Below are 15,964 nucleotides of genomic sequence, written 5' to 3'. Positions count from 1 at the left end.
ATGGTGATCAATGCATATCATATCAAATGGTTGAGCGGCCTTAGCATATCATTAGCATATTACATTTTGATTGGTTGAACGGCCGACCAGACAATCAGATACTTAGCCTATTAGGCTTTTATTATATAGGATAGTTGTCTGAAAAAAATGACTTAAATTAACTCTTGCTTTTTTCTCCTGCTGCACTGAAGCATATTATTAAACATTTTTAGTATTTGTTCTATTTCTAAAGTTGAGTCATTTATGAATACAGATAGAAATATTCAGAAGTTCTGAAATCTTTTGGTAGAGTCATCATTAAACCAAAACCTTAATTTATTTAAGCATTTTATTTAAAAGTACTGGCTTGCAATTTGTTTGAATCTGTGTGCTTGATTTCACAGGCAAGTGGGGGAGTTTATATTTAAATGTCTGAGTCAATTACTGTTTTCCCCTATGACTTGACAATAATGCTTTTATTTATTTGGGTGCAAGCGTTGCCATTAAGTTTCCTTCTAGAGATTCTAATACTAAGCTGGTATTAAAGGATGTGAAGCATAGAAAACTACTTTGTAATCATCCAATGGTTGTATAAATGTTCATTTATCCTAATAATGATGCTACTACTTCCCCCAATTCTCTCATTTCTTTGTATCCAGGGTCCAAAACTTGTTGCTTCATGCCAAGCAATTTTAGCCTAAAATCAACAAAATCACAAGCATTTCAGGTAATATCCTCTGGATTTTCTTTAAAAAAAAAACAAACCCACTAATTATAATAGTTAATATTAAAATAGCTAAGAGCCATGTGGACTAGTATCGATCACTGTTTTAAGGTCTTTTTACATATTAACTTATTTAATTCTCACAATAGTTGTCTGAGTTAAGTTCTATTATTATTCCCATATTTCAGATCAAAGCACAGATCAACCATAGACCACGTAGTTTACCAAGGAACATCCAGATTCTGAGAGGTGGAGCCACAATTCAAAATGGAAACCAGAGCTTGATAGTTAATCACTGTCCTGTTCTGACCTAGTGGGACACAGCAGACAGAGCCATTTAACCAAGCAATGATTCACAGTGGATTACTTCGGCTATTAGGCTGGACAACATGAATTTCTGTAGGTTAAAAAAAGTTGAATGGCAATGACTTCACAAGGTTCAAAATAATAGCTCAATACCAAATTCATGTCATTGGAGAATATGAGAAATCTGCTATGTGAACTCCTACTTAATAGTAAATAATTTGCTACTAAGTTTCCATTGTGTCAACATGCTGAGTTTTAATAGAATTTCTCTTCTTAGGACAAAAAGACCCACTTTAAAATTTAAACATGTTTTATCCATTTTGGTTGCAATATTTTGGAGAACATTAAAAAAGAAACTTTCTTTCTTAAAACAAGTTGTCTAGTGAATTTTAGCATGAATTCCATTCATATTTTCCAAACTGACCATGCTGCTTATTCCACTAACTGGACTTTAACTTACTCTTTGCCACATGGTAATACCTACATATTGTGCATTCAGGCAAGGAATAACTTCCTGTCTCTGCAAATTTGGTTGTTTTAAAATGTGGTTTGTTTCAGTCCTAAATGGTAAGATTTTCTTCCTAGAGGTCTAACTTGAAGAAGAAACCTTGTATGTTTGTAATTAATGTTGGTAAGAAACAACTGTTAAGTAAATGACTCTGAGGAGTGCTTATGAAAGCTTGTGACTTTGAATAAGTATGAAGTCATCAGCGATGAAGAGAGGACTTTACAATACCTAGTGGGGTGTCTGCTCCCCTAGCTCAGCAGAAGAATTCAGCTGCCATGGGTCAAGGGCAAGCTTGAAATATTTTCATTGGTGAAAATTAGAAATTGCAGAAAGACAGGCTAAGCTATTTGACATTCGTTTAAATAGATCTAAAAAACCCATGCCATTTTAAAATGGTACTTATATTTGTCCTTTTATTTTTCAGTTTACCCTGAGAGAAGGAAAGAGAAATGAAGACCCAAAGCTTATTGAACTGTTTTTCCTTTTAGTTGGTGTAAAACCAACAGCCTCTCTAAAGAACATAAGTTTCTTTAAATATTTTGCCTTCGTTCTCTGTGATGTAACTAAGTAAAAATCTAATATTATGGTTCAGGATATTATTTTTCTTTTTTTCCTCATTTCTTTTTATTTATTTGTGTGTTTCTTTTTGGACTGTTATATTTCAAAGAATGGTTGCCATCCTGAAAATTTTGTAGGTTCTGTGAAAGTGTGGCTGTTCTCTTTCCCCCACTTCATAGGAGGACTTCTAGTTCCCATCGGGATAATTAAGTAAAAGAAACATTAATACTCTTCTGAGTTGAGGATTAAGAACATTGAAAGTAATATTTTAGCATTATTATAATTTTGAAAAAAAGATTAAAGATTGTGGTACAGGTAGGGTATATAAAACATGGCGTTTCCTTACTACTAGAACTCTCTAAGCAATGTGAGGTACAAAGAAGACAGAGATGATTGTAAGGATAGTTAATTGGAGAAGAAAACACTGATCCTAGAAGAAATTTGACAGTCTAGGATGAGAATACATGAAGGGTGTAATAAACTTAACAAGTCTGTAAAAGCATTAGTGGAAGAAGGAACTAGGAGATCTGGACAAAAGCACAGTAAGGCTTGATTAAGGTATATTGAATTGAGAAAGTATAAGAGTTGGAGGATAACGTTTTCTTGTAAAAATTAGATGTTATACTTGTTGAGTTTGATTAAATAATTGAATCAGTACTCCTCCCCTGGGAACTGACCTTTAGGCCACTTCACAACGGACATTCCACTTGCTTAGACCACATTCCACTTGCTAAGACCATTATCTCTCCCCTCTGGACTTTCCCAGAATATGGACCTGCACGGAGAATTCTCTGCCCAGAAAAAGCCTGCCTAGAGTCCTCTAAAAATCTCTGACTCCCCGTCTTTGGGGGCTGGTGCCATTTTGGGGCTCAGCCCATCTGGTATCCAGATAAACTAATAAATTTATAATCCCTTACCACTTTGGCCTCGTGTGTTCTTCCTTTGATGACCCTAAAAATACTCGATATTGGACCTCTTTTCCCTGGTTCCAGAGATATTCAATGATATCAGACCATTGTCTATGAATTTACATATTTAAGAGCCATTTATAGCCTTGATACTTTGTACATTTTTTATTTTTATAGTATTGGTTTCATACTGTACATGCTATTCCACAACTTGTTTATTTTGTCCTTAATAATTATGCTTCATTGTTGTGTTTTAAGTATGGTGCTTGCAAAAGATTTTGGTACCAAGTTAAGACAAAAAGGCTCCTTTTGTATCTGGAATGTTACAATCCACGCCCTCCCATCCACACCCAACCCCACTTTGGCCTCATGCTGATTATGTCAAATACTTTCCTCATATGTTGCAATCTCACAAAGGGGGAAGAGAGCCTGGGAGGGGAGAAATGGAGATGGAGTGGCTTGTTTAGGGTCTCAGAGGCTGACACAGAAGATTTTGAGGAAGGTGTTTCCACATAACTGGATCCACACAGGACTAGGTCTGAGCACCCTTGCCTGGATATCTTGCAGTCCAGTCACCAAATGGGGATTTAAAACTTTTGAAAAAAGGCATTCCAAAGTGTGGGACTCCTGGAACCCAGCTTCCCCCAATTTATTCACGGTCAAGCAGATTCCCCAAATTTCCTGAACACTGGAGCCTAAGAGTGGTCCAGGAGCCCAGTGTCCTCCCTGGTTCTCAGACAGCAGCTTGGAAAGTGCACTGTCTGGCTGGCTGACTCTCACTGTATGCCTTTTGTTGCACAGTATGGGAGATTGGGCAACCAGATAGTGCAGACACATTGATGTGTTTGTACATGTATGTCGTGTGTGTGTGTGTGTGTGTGTGTGTGTGTGTTATGTGTGTACTGTTGTCATTTTTCATCAGGAGGTACATATACCCACATGATTTATCACCAGGGATTTTAAGATTGAGCACTTGGGTAAGGTAGTGTTTGCCAGGTGTTTCCACCATACAGTTACTACTTTTCCCTCTCCATATCTATTTTTGGAAGCAAGTCACTATATCTAGCTCACACTAAGAATGAGGGAGTGCTGGAGTTCTTGTCCCAGCCTTATAAAGGGTGCTGCAATCTGGAGAAAGGAGCTGATGTGTAGATGATTAAGAAGGAGTCCAAGGATGTAAAATAATTTTGAAAGGCATTGGGGGTCAGAGGAGCTTCAGCTAAAGGAACTGAAGACTATCCCTTGTCTAAGGACCCTGTGCTATTTATTAACACAATTTGTCCTAAGGCAAGGTGGAGACATACACTTCAAAGGGTAAGGTTTACAGAAGCATTGTCAGTTTGGGGAATAGCCTACAGCTGTTCAGGTGTTTGGCCAATAGGAGGCAATAACATGCAGATTTAAGATGCCCTGAGCTGTCTGGCAGCAAAAGATTATCCTGTTCAGGTTTGGGGGAGATGCTTTTTAGTGTGTTGCAGACTATTATTCTTACATATTTGCTGATTCCCCATCCAGACGATTCAGCCCTGCTGACATGCTGGAATTGGCTTCCGGCAAGGGAGGATTGAAGCCCCTGGAAAGATGAGTACCGACATAAATCCAGACTTCTTTTGTAAAAAAGATTTGTCACGTCTTTCTTTCCTTATGGACTTATTAATACCACTATGAACTCATGTGTATTATTTTAAACTTTGGGTTATAATTCAATGCTACATTGTTGATTCTTGTGACTTAAATTATTCTGGTTGTGGTTTTTGAGGGTTCTTAAGTAGGCTCCTTGTGTCCCTTTGATGTGCTCCTGAACTTGGTTTTTTGAATACATCTTAACTTTCTGGCACTACAAAAATCTCCAGGATCATTTTACATTTTCCCTCCCTCAGACCTAGACACAGACACTTCTTCAGGGAGCTCTGGTTCTGTTTACTACAGAGTGGTATTAGGAACAAAGGTCTAAGCATGGGATGTGCTCACTGCTAATGGGGTATCACTGCTGCTAGACGGTCACAGAACAATTAAAAAAATGTAGGTTTGTATGTATACTAAACCATGTATATATACACACCTGTAATTATTTCTGTATCCATCTATCTGTCTATCCATCTGGCTAAATATGAGCTCAGACTGATGTCTCAGAACCACAATATATTCTGCATTATTAATACTTTCTTCATAATTTTCTTAAATCTATCATCAAAACAACAAATTAAGACCTGTTTGTTAATATTTCCCCAAATAAATATGAATAATTTTGCTTATTTTCAAGTACTCTGTTGACTATAAATGATATTCATCATTAATAACATACATTTGAATTTGCTGGTTGAAATAGTTACTCTTGGCATCTATTTTTCTTTTGTGCAGATTCATAGTTAAGTTGCTTTACTCTGTTGCTTTTTCATTTACAGATTTTTTCATGTAAAAAGGTAAATTCTATTATGATGAGGGAGAGGGAACTCTTTATCAGAGATTCAACCCTAATAAGTTATATAACTCTGAGTAAATAAGTTTTCCTTTCTAGGCCTCTGACTTCTCCCCCACAGGTGTGCTTGAATGAGATGAATAAGATGATCTCTAAGATCTCCTTCAGATTCTGTTATTTGCCATGATGGCAGTCTATTATTCTTACATATTTGCTGATTCCCCATCCTGTGATGTCAGGCTTAGCCATGTGACTCGCAGTGTCCTTACTGTGGGAATATTACTGTATACCTCCCAGCTCAGTGATGTCAGGTGTTGATAGATTACATGCATTGGCCACGGGAGTGTAAGCGGAAGTTATATGCCATTTCTGGCTAAAAGCTCTAAGAAGAGACATCCTATCTCCTGCTCTCTCTCTTTTCCCTCTGACACAACAGTGACAAAGTTCCACATAGAGGCTACTTTGTACCCAGATCATGAAGGGAAGGGAATCTGGAGCACACACTAATCACCAGTTGACAAATAGAGTAAGAACATTTTTGTTGTTGTAAGTGCTATAAATCCCCAAGAGACTGAGATTTTTATTATCTATACTAGAGGTCCAGTGCAAGAAATTCATGCATGGGGGGGGGGGGGGTGTCCCTCAGTCCAGCTTGCACCTTCTCCAATCTGGGACCCCTCGAGGGATGTCTGACTGCCCGTTTAGGCCCGATCCCTGTAGGATTGGGCCTAAACGGGCAGTCGACATCCCTCTCACAATCCAGGACTGCTGGCTCCCAACTGCTCGCCTGCCAGCCTTCCTGATTGCCCCTAACTGCTTCTGCCTGCCAGCCTGATCACCCCCTAACCACTCCCCTGCCAGCCTGATTGCCCCTAACTGCCCTTCCCTGCAGGTCTGGTCACCCCTAACTGCCCTCCCCTGCAGGCCTGGTCACCCCTAACTGCCCTTCCCTGCAGGCCTGGTCCCCCCAACTGCTCTCCCCTGAAGGCCTGGGGCCCCCCCAACTGCCCTTCCCTGCAGGCCTGGTCGCCCCCATCTGCCCTCCTCTGCCGGCCTGGTCACCCCTAACTGCCCTCCCCTGCAAGCTTGATTGCCCCCAACTGCCCTCCCTTGCAGGTCTGGTCCCTCCCAACTGCCCTCCCCTGCTGGCCATCTTGTGGTGGCCATCTTGTGTTCACATGGGGGCAGCCATCTTTGACCACATGGGGGCAGCCATTTTGTGTGTTGGAGTGATGGTCAATTTGCATATTACTCTTTTATCAGATAGGATTGTAAAAACCCAGTGACCCTAACGCCATAACGACCTAACACCGGCATGGGTGGGCAGGGTTGCGCTATTTCACACACTGGGCTTCTAGTTGTAGTATAAGCTAGCAAAAGAAGATTGGTATATAAACTCGTCAATAATTGCATATTAGTTCCTTTATTTAATATAAAACTCAGAAAGGCAATGAATATGCATATGTATCTGTGTATATGCTTATATACATTAAGGAAATGAATTATAAAATTAAAAATAAAACGTAAGTATAACATTTACATTAAGGAAATTGACCTATATATACACTCAGAATATTCCTTGCAGTTTCTACCTTGAATCCTTGAATGGTCCTTCCCAGTAAAAATGAATATTTTTCAAAAGCAATTCTTCATTACTAAGATATTACATGTATACTTTGTATGGTAATATCCCTTAGAGATTCAATATTTTCAAAGATGAACTCATGAATAGGTCTTCTCCTGAAGTAATATGATTTCCTGACTTTCTGTTATTGTCATTTTAAGGCTGGTTAAAGGAACTGAAAAATATTAAAGCTTGCCAACACTTCATTTTTGGCACAAGTATATTGACTCATTTTTCTTCTTGCTTCCCACAGCAAAGGGGACCTGAAAGTCCATTGTCCATGGCAATGACTTATTTTAATGACCTGTATCTTAATATCATCAAAGTAACCTTTGCAGCAGTTTCACTACTTTGTGTACTTCATTTGCTCACTAGCTCTTTAATTTTTGAAATCAATAATGTCTTTAATACATTTCTGAAGGGCAGCTACATGGGGCTTAGAGATTTGCAGTGTTTTACTAGTACATTCACATCTGACTTATCACATTCTTTCAAAATCAGCATCTGGGGAGGCTCTCTCTGAAGTAGGCCCATGCCTTTCTTTCTTCTCAGGTATTCATCTTTACTTTTCTCTCCTGAATTCTAGACTTGCATCTAAGGGATGAACCTGCAACTAAGGGAGTAACAGGCAGTGGCAGCTTTTCCAGGGCTTACCCCCTCAAACCTGTTTCCAAGGCCCCCTTTCCTCTGACTTTTCAGTGAGCTATCAGCATGGCTCACTTCTTTCCTATAACATTTCTAGAGAGCCAACGCAGAGCACAGCCCAGGTTCTCTCCTGTTGCTTCTTCTATCCTAGACTTTTCAGGGAGCTAAAAACAGCCCCACCGTGGCTCACTTCTTTCACTGTGACTTTTACTTCTGAGTGAGTCCATGCATCTTAGTATGGCTCACTCCTTTCCTATCAAGTTTCTAGAAAGCCAGAGCAGAGCACTGCCTTAGCTCTTTCCTGTTGCTTTTTCTACCCTAAGCCCTTCCTTTGTTTCAATGTCTTCAGCATTATTAAATCTACTCTCAAAATCACCTGGACTCATATTGTGAAATCTTTCCTGCACAAAGTCAAGAACCCACACAGTACAGGATGTCCTGAGACAAACCTGCACCAGTCCCAGGCCCTTTCCAGTGACACTCTATTCCAGCTATATGTGTATGCCATACTTATCAGTTGATGGACATTTGGGTTGTGTTTATTTTCAGCTATTATGAATAATTGTACTAAGAACTTGTTGTTGTCACTCTTCAAAAGCAGGATGGACAGCTAACCAAAATTTAGGTTGGTTGTTGCCACATATGCACCACGAAGGTATGACGTTAATTGTACATATGAAGGTTTGTGGACTCTCAATACTGTTCCACTGATATGTGATTATTCTATGCTAATACCACACCATCTTGATGACTGTAGTTTTGTAGACATTTTTGAGACCAGGAAGTACGAATCCTCCAAATTTATTCCATTTATTCCATTTATTTATTTATTTTCTTTTGGTAATCCTCACCTGAGAGTATTTTTTCCATTGATTTTTAGAGAGAGTGGAAGGAAGGGAGGGAAGGGGAAGAGAAAAAAACATTGATGTGAGAGAGACACATCAATTTGTTGCCTCCTACAAGTGCCCTGACCAGGTCCAGGGATCAAACCTGCAACCCAGCTAAATGACCTTGATGGGAACGGAACCTGCAACCCTTTGTTGCCTGGGCCAACACCCTAACCACTGAGCTACACCAGCCATGGCTGATTCTTATTTTTCAAGATTATTTTAGGTATTGTTGGTTTTCTAAATTTACATGTAAATTTAAAATAAGATTGCCCAGTTCGGCAAAACTGATAGCTAGGATTTTGCTAGGGATTGTGTTGAATCTGTAGATTAATTTGTGGAGTATTGCCATTTTAACAATTAAATCTTGCAAACCATGAACATAGGGTGTCTTTCCAGATATTTAGGTCTTTAATTTCTGTCAGTACAGTCATCTGGTTTTGGCAGAGCTCTCTTTGACAATCTCTTTCCCTCCTCTCTCTGTTAAACCGTCTGCCCCTATTGGTGGCACACCCAACTGTTAGGTTACTTAAATTGCCTGCTATTGCTCTATTGTTTTAGACAATGGCTAGGGCCAAAAATAGCTCCATTGTAAAATAGAAAAAATGGCATATGTTTCTCTGCTTCTGTGTTCAAGGCTTAGTATTCCCAAATGTGGGGTTTTTTTGGTTTATTGACATCACTCACCTGAGATACATAGAATTATGCATTCGTCACCGAAGATTCACAGAGTTATGCATTCGTCACCAAAATTAATTTTTGAAGATTTTCATTACCCTGAAAAAGGCCCTCGTGTCCCTTAGCCATCACTTCTCAATCTCATCCTCCCCAGTCCTAGGTAGCTATAAATCTACTTTCTGTCACTATCTCTTTGCCCATTCATGACAATTCATATAAATGGAATCATACAATATGTGATCCTTTGAAACTATATTTTCCATTCAGCATAATGTTTTCAAAGTTAATCCATGTTGTGCCATATATCATTACTTCATTTCTTTTTGTTACTGAACTAGAGGCCCAGTGCATGAAATTCATGCATGGGGGAGAGTGGGGGTCCCTCAGCCTGGCCTGCACCCTCTCACAATCCGGGACCCCTCGAGGGATGTTTGAATGTGGGTTTAGGTCCAATCTTGCAGGGACCCATGCAGGATCGGGCCTAAACTGGCAGTCTGACATCTTTCCTATCATCTCACTTCTTTCCTATCATGTTTCTAGACATCCCTCTCACAATCTGGGACTGCTGGCTCCTAACCCCTGGCTTGCCTGCTTGCCTGATTGCCCCTAATCACTCTGCCTGCCTGCCTCATCACCCCTAACCACTTTCCTGACTGCCTGATAGCCCCTAAACACTCTGCTTGCCTGTCTGATCGCCCCTAACTCCTCTGCCTGCCTGGCTGATTGCCCCTACCCACCTCTGACTGCCTGCCTGATCGCCCCTAACTGCCTCTGCCTCGGCCCCCACTGCCGCGGCTTTGTCTGGAAGGACATCCGGAAGGTCGCTTGGCTATCCGGTCTAATTAGCATGTTACGCTCTTATTATTATAGATAATATTTCACTATATGAGTATATCACATTTAGTTTATCCCTTTATCAGATGCTAAGCTTTGGGTTGTTTCCACATTTTGGCCATCATGAATAATGTTGCTGTGAACATCTGTGTACATGTTTTTGTGTGACTATGTTTTCATTTCCATTGGATGTATACTTAGGAATGGAACTGCTGGATCATGTGGTAACTCCATGTTTAACCATTTGAGGAACTGCCAGACTGTTTTCTAAAGTGACTCCTCCATTTTACTGTCCTATGAACAATGTATGATGGTTCTATTTTCTCCACATTCTCACTAACATTTGTTATTGTCTGTCTTTTTTATTATAGTTATCTTAGAGGGTATGAAATGATATCTCATAGTGGTTTTGATTTACATTTCTCTGATGGCTAATAATGTTGAGCAGTTTTTAATGTGCTTATTGACTGTTTTGATGTCTTTTTGGAGAACTATTTATTCAGATCCTTTTCATGCACGGGGGCCAGGGGAAGGGGCTCCTTCAGCCCAGTCTGCCCCCTCTCACAGTCCGGGAGGCAACCTGGTGATCAGGGAAAGGCAATGCCCCATCACACCTCTTTTGCTGCCACTGCCAGCAGTGCAAGCCTTGGCCAGTCCTCGTTACCTGAGCCTCAGGTGACGCTGGGCGGCTGGGCAGCCGCCATCCAAGGCTTGCCTGAGCTTCAGGCCTGCTGCCCCCGCGGGGCTGAGGGAACTGGGCGCCGCCATCTTGTGGCTGTGGGTGCTGCCATCTTTGAGGGTGGGACAGTCAATTAGCATATTCCCTTCTGATTGGCTGTGGGAGCTGCCATCTTTGTGATGGCATGAGGGTCAATTATCATATCCCCTCTTTATTAGATAGGATTGTTTTTAATTTATCTTTAGTTTTGAAAGAATTACAGATGTCACCTTCTCCTCCCACTGAACCCCTCCAGCCCTTTCCCGCATACCCCCAGGCCTTTACCACACTATTATTTATGTCCATGGGTTATGAATATATGCATGTCAATTCTTTGGTTCATCTCTTCCAGCCCTTCCCCCTTCCCTCTGAAATTTGTTAGTCTGTTCCAAGCTTCCATGTCCCTGTATCTATTTTGTTAATCATTAGATTCCACATATAAATGAGATTGTGTGATACCTGTCTTTCTCTGATTGGTTCATTTTGCTTAGCATAATACTCTCCAGGTACTTCCATGTCCTTTGCTCATTTTAAAGTTGGGTTATGCCATGACTGGTTTGGCTCAGTGGATGGAGCATCGGCCTGCGGACTGAAAGGTCCTGGGTTCAGTTCCGGTCAGGGGCGTGTATTTTGGTTGCGGGCTTGATCCCCAGTTGGGGGCGTGCAGGAGGCAGCTGATCTATGTTTCTGTCTCTCTATCCCACTCCCTTCCTCTCTGTAAAAAAAAAGAAATCAATAAAATATATGTTTTAAAAAAATAAAGTTGGGTTATTTGTCTTTTTATTATTGAGTTGTAAAGAATTTTTTATGTGTATATTCCAGGTACAAGTCTCTTATCAGATATAAGATTTGTAAAAATTTTGTCCTATCCTTTGGAGTGACTTTTCATTATTTTGATGGCATCCTTTGGAGCACAAAAGATTAACATTTCAATGAAGTACAATTTATATATCTTTTTGTTTTGATGCTGTACTTTTGAAATATCTAAGAAACCATTTCCTAATCTGAGGTCAGAAAGATTTATGTTCATATTCTTTATAAGAGTTTAAAGTTTTTTTCTCTTACATTTAGGTCTTTAGTCCATTTGAGTTAATTTTGCATATGGGGTTCAACATCATCATTTTGAATGTGGCTATTCACTTGTCCCAGCACTATTTGTTGATATGACTATTCTTTCTCCATTGAATGGTTTTTGCACTCTTGCCTAAAATCAGTTGACCCTAGATGTATAGGTTTACTTCTGGACTCTTAATTCTACTATATTAATTTCTTATGCCACTACCCATTGTCTTAATTATTGTAGCTTTGCAGTAAGTTTTGAATGATCACCTTACTTTCAAATTTATATCACTTTTGACATTTACACATAATTTATATTTGGTTGTACTTAAGAGGTAGTTGGCACTAGTGTATCCTTATAAATTGGAGATTTACTGTTAGAGGCAATGAAGCATAATGGTTGAGGAACAGGTGTTTAGAGTCAGAGATAATTGGATTTGGAATGATTCTACCACTCCATAGATATGTGAACTTGTATAATCTTTTCTGAGATTCAGTTTCCCATATTAAAATGAGGACAATAAGACTTTCATTAGCAGATTTTTATGAGAATTAAATTAGGTAATAAATATAAAATACTCAGTAAAGATAGGTTTTATTTTCGTGTACAGAAGGCCAATTTACATCACATGCTCACCATGTGTGTGCAGTGGCATTTTTAGATGTGCAGTGACAGTATATTATCTTATACTTTGATTCAGAAAATAGCAATAGACTTTCAGGTAGTAGGATCTTATTTTTTCAACAAATATAGGAGAAAAAATGAAGCCAGAAGAGGAGGAAAGTAAAGCAAAACTGTCTGTGGAAAGTGTGGGGAGGAGGAGGCAGAAAGAATCTATGCCTGGTCCTTCTCCAGGGATTTAAGGAAATTTCTTTCTGAAATAATTATTTTAAAGTAGTTTAAATAGCTGGTCTGTCTGCAAAGGCTTATAGCCTCCTTTGCAGACATCAAGGAATGCACTTTCAAACAACCTCTGGAATCCCTTCTCAGAAGTTGTTATTAAGATGAGCCTTTATGAGAGACAGCAGGGTAGGTTTGTACTTAACCTATTTAAGTCCTAGATCATAATTTTTAAATTTAAGTTTAAAATACCTGTACATCTATTAAAAGCAATAATAGCAAGAGTTCAGAGGATGTAGGTTAAGCATTTTCCAGCATGTAGCAACCAATCTGCTAAACTCAAGAAGTAGCGCTGAGTTTATATTGAAAAAGGGTCTGGGCTCCCTTTCTGTTGTATTTGGCAAAACATTTGTTAGCAATTTTCTCTTTCAAGTTACTGCTGTGGGGAAACGTCAGTGGCCTCATCCCAAAGTAGCTCAAGTGAAAAGAAAGCAGTTGGTGATGGTGAACAGTCAGCGATGCAACACAAGGTGGCACTCTTGTCCCAGTGAGTGATATAGAGCAATTCATTAGTCAAAGGATGCACCACTTCAAGAGATGTGATTGGTCTGAACACCAGTGGAGTCTGCCTGACAGTCGGAACAGTAACTGGGCACAGAGCCAGCCATTTGTGGGCTTGAGAAAGTGGACTGGTACAATAGGGCAGGGGGGCAAAACGTGATAGAGCAACAACCTAAGAAAAATAAGAACCAGTGTCTTAAAGTATGTAATAGTACACTCATTAGTTGCCTTCATTATTTATTTTAATCTTTATTACAATCATCTTTTCACTGCTGCTCCATACACATGCCCAAGACAATTATTAGATAATGACATTTCTAGGTAGAAATAGTGACTTCACATGGTCTTTGGGATAAAATCCTGCTCCATCTACCACCAATCTTCCCTCTTTCTTCATTACTGAAGTGTCTGAAGTTCCTGAAATGCAACCGGCTCTCTTGCATCTGCTTTATTGTGTATGATAGTATTCTACCTAGGACTTTCTTTGTCCTTCCATCTTTGTGGATTATTCCTGCTTCTCCATTCTGTGTCAACACAGACATCACTTCCTCTTATAAGCCTTCTTTGACCACCTCCCCTGGGCAAGAGTGTGAGGATTGAAGTATATGTAAAGTGCTGACTGTGAGGTAACAAATGGAGTCTACTATTGTCATACAAGTCCAATTACTTTAGTCTATTCACATACGAATTATTCATGGTCTAAAAAAAAAATAAAGATAAATTTAAAAAAAAGATTTTATGCATAATTGTGAATTAAGGCCTTTGACTAGTCTGGGTTTTGGAAAGAATCAGAAAACACTTCCAAGTACGCAACTTGAGAAGAGGACTGCTTATAGAGGTGTGGGAAGTGTTTAGAAAAGCAAACGATCCTAGGGCTAGCAAAATGAGGCCATAGTCCTCCTCCTAGGGCTCAAGAAGCAAGGGGAGGGAACATATTGGGGAACTCAGAGAAGGTAGCTGTAGGGAGAGGACTGCCTGACCAGAGCTGAATTTCTGCAGACAGACAGCCTTTCCATGGTGACCAGCAGGTGGTGAAACTGGGAAATTCCTGTTCCCACCTCATTCTCTTACCAACCCAATCTGCCACAAGGGGTTCCCATTGGTAAGACACCATGGAATCTCCAGGGCAAGGAATTCAGTTGATACAGTTCACAAAGATCAGCCTCCTGTGCCATAGATTCAAGGATCACACCTTAGGAAGGGGATAAGGGAAATAAATTAGCCATCACTTTATGGAGTACTGTAAGCACAATGGGTTATAGGAAGGAACAGGGACAATGGTAGCTCAGAGTCAAGCTACTCCAGTTTACAGATTGTCTGGAAGGTTTCCTAGAACAGGTGATTTGGGTAGACTCCTTTAATTATTTGTATCTCCTTTTTTCATATTTATTTAACTCTTCAAAGATCTATAGTAGATTGTTTCTATGGGTTTTCTTTTTCTTCTCTTCCAATTTCTACCTTCTTAGCTACTATTTTAATTCAGTAGATATGTATTTATTCTTTTGTTAAGTTGAATTTTTAATAAGATATGGTTGTTTTAGGTGTATGACATAGTGATTTTATATTTGTATATATTATAAAATAATCACCACAATAATTCCAGTTAACATCCATCACTACATACATAGTTCCAATATTTTTTTTATTGTGATGAGAACTTTTAAAATCTACTCTTTTAGAAAATTTTAATTATACAATACTTTCTTACTACTAGAGTCATTATGCTATATATTCTATCTCCATGACATTTTATATGTGGAAGTTTGTAATTTTTTAAAATATATTTTTTATTGATCTCCTACAGAGAGGAAGGGAGAGGGATAGAGAGTCAGAAACATCGATGAGAGAGAAACATCAATCAGCTGTCTCTTGCACACCCACTACTGGGGATGTGCCCGCAACCAAGGTACATGCCCTTGACCGGAATCAAACCTGGGACCCTTGAGTCCGCAGGCTGATGCTCTATCCACTGAGCCAAACCGGTTAGGGCAGGAAGTTTGTAATTTTTAACCCTCTTCACTCATTATGTACACTTCTCCCACCCTCTCTGACAACCACCAATCTGTTCTTTGCATTCATGAGCTGGTTCTTATTTTATTTTTTTAGATTCCACATATAGGTGAGATTTTATGGGACTTATATTTCTTTGACTTATTTCAATTAGCACAATTGCCCTCAAAGTCCATTCATGTTGTCATAAATGGCAAGATTGTCTTCCTTTTTTATGGCTGAATAATATTCCATGGTATTATATACACCACATCCTTTATCCACTCATCCATTGATAGACACTTAGGTTGCTTTCATATCTGTGTTATTTTAAATAATGCTACAGTGAACATAGGGGTGCAGATGTCTTTTAGAGTTAGTGTTTTCATTATCATCACAAAAGCACACAGACAGAAGTAGAATTGCTAAATCATATTGCAGTTCTATTTTTAATTTCTTGAGGCACCTCCATACTGTCTTCTATAGTGGTTGCACCAATTTACATTTCTAACAGTGCATAGAGTTGTCTTTTCTCCACAATCTTACCAGCACTTGTTATTTCCTGTCTTTTGATTATAGGCATTCTAACAGGTGTGAAGTGATATTTCATAGTGGTTTTGATTTGCATTTGTTTTCATTTATTTATTTTTTTGCTATTGAGTCATATGAATTCTTTATATATTTTGAATGTTAACCCCTTGTCAGATATGTGGTTTGGAAATATTT

The sequence above is a fragment of the Plecotus auritus genome, assembly GCF_963455305.1.
Source record: "Plecotus auritus genome assembly, chromosome: 1".
Lineage (NCBI taxonomy): Eukaryota > Metazoa > Chordata > Mammalia > Chiroptera > Vespertilionidae > Plecotus > Plecotus auritus.
The sequence above is the reverse complement of the archived record's forward strand: the minus strand, read 5'-3'. Positions refer to the sequence as shown.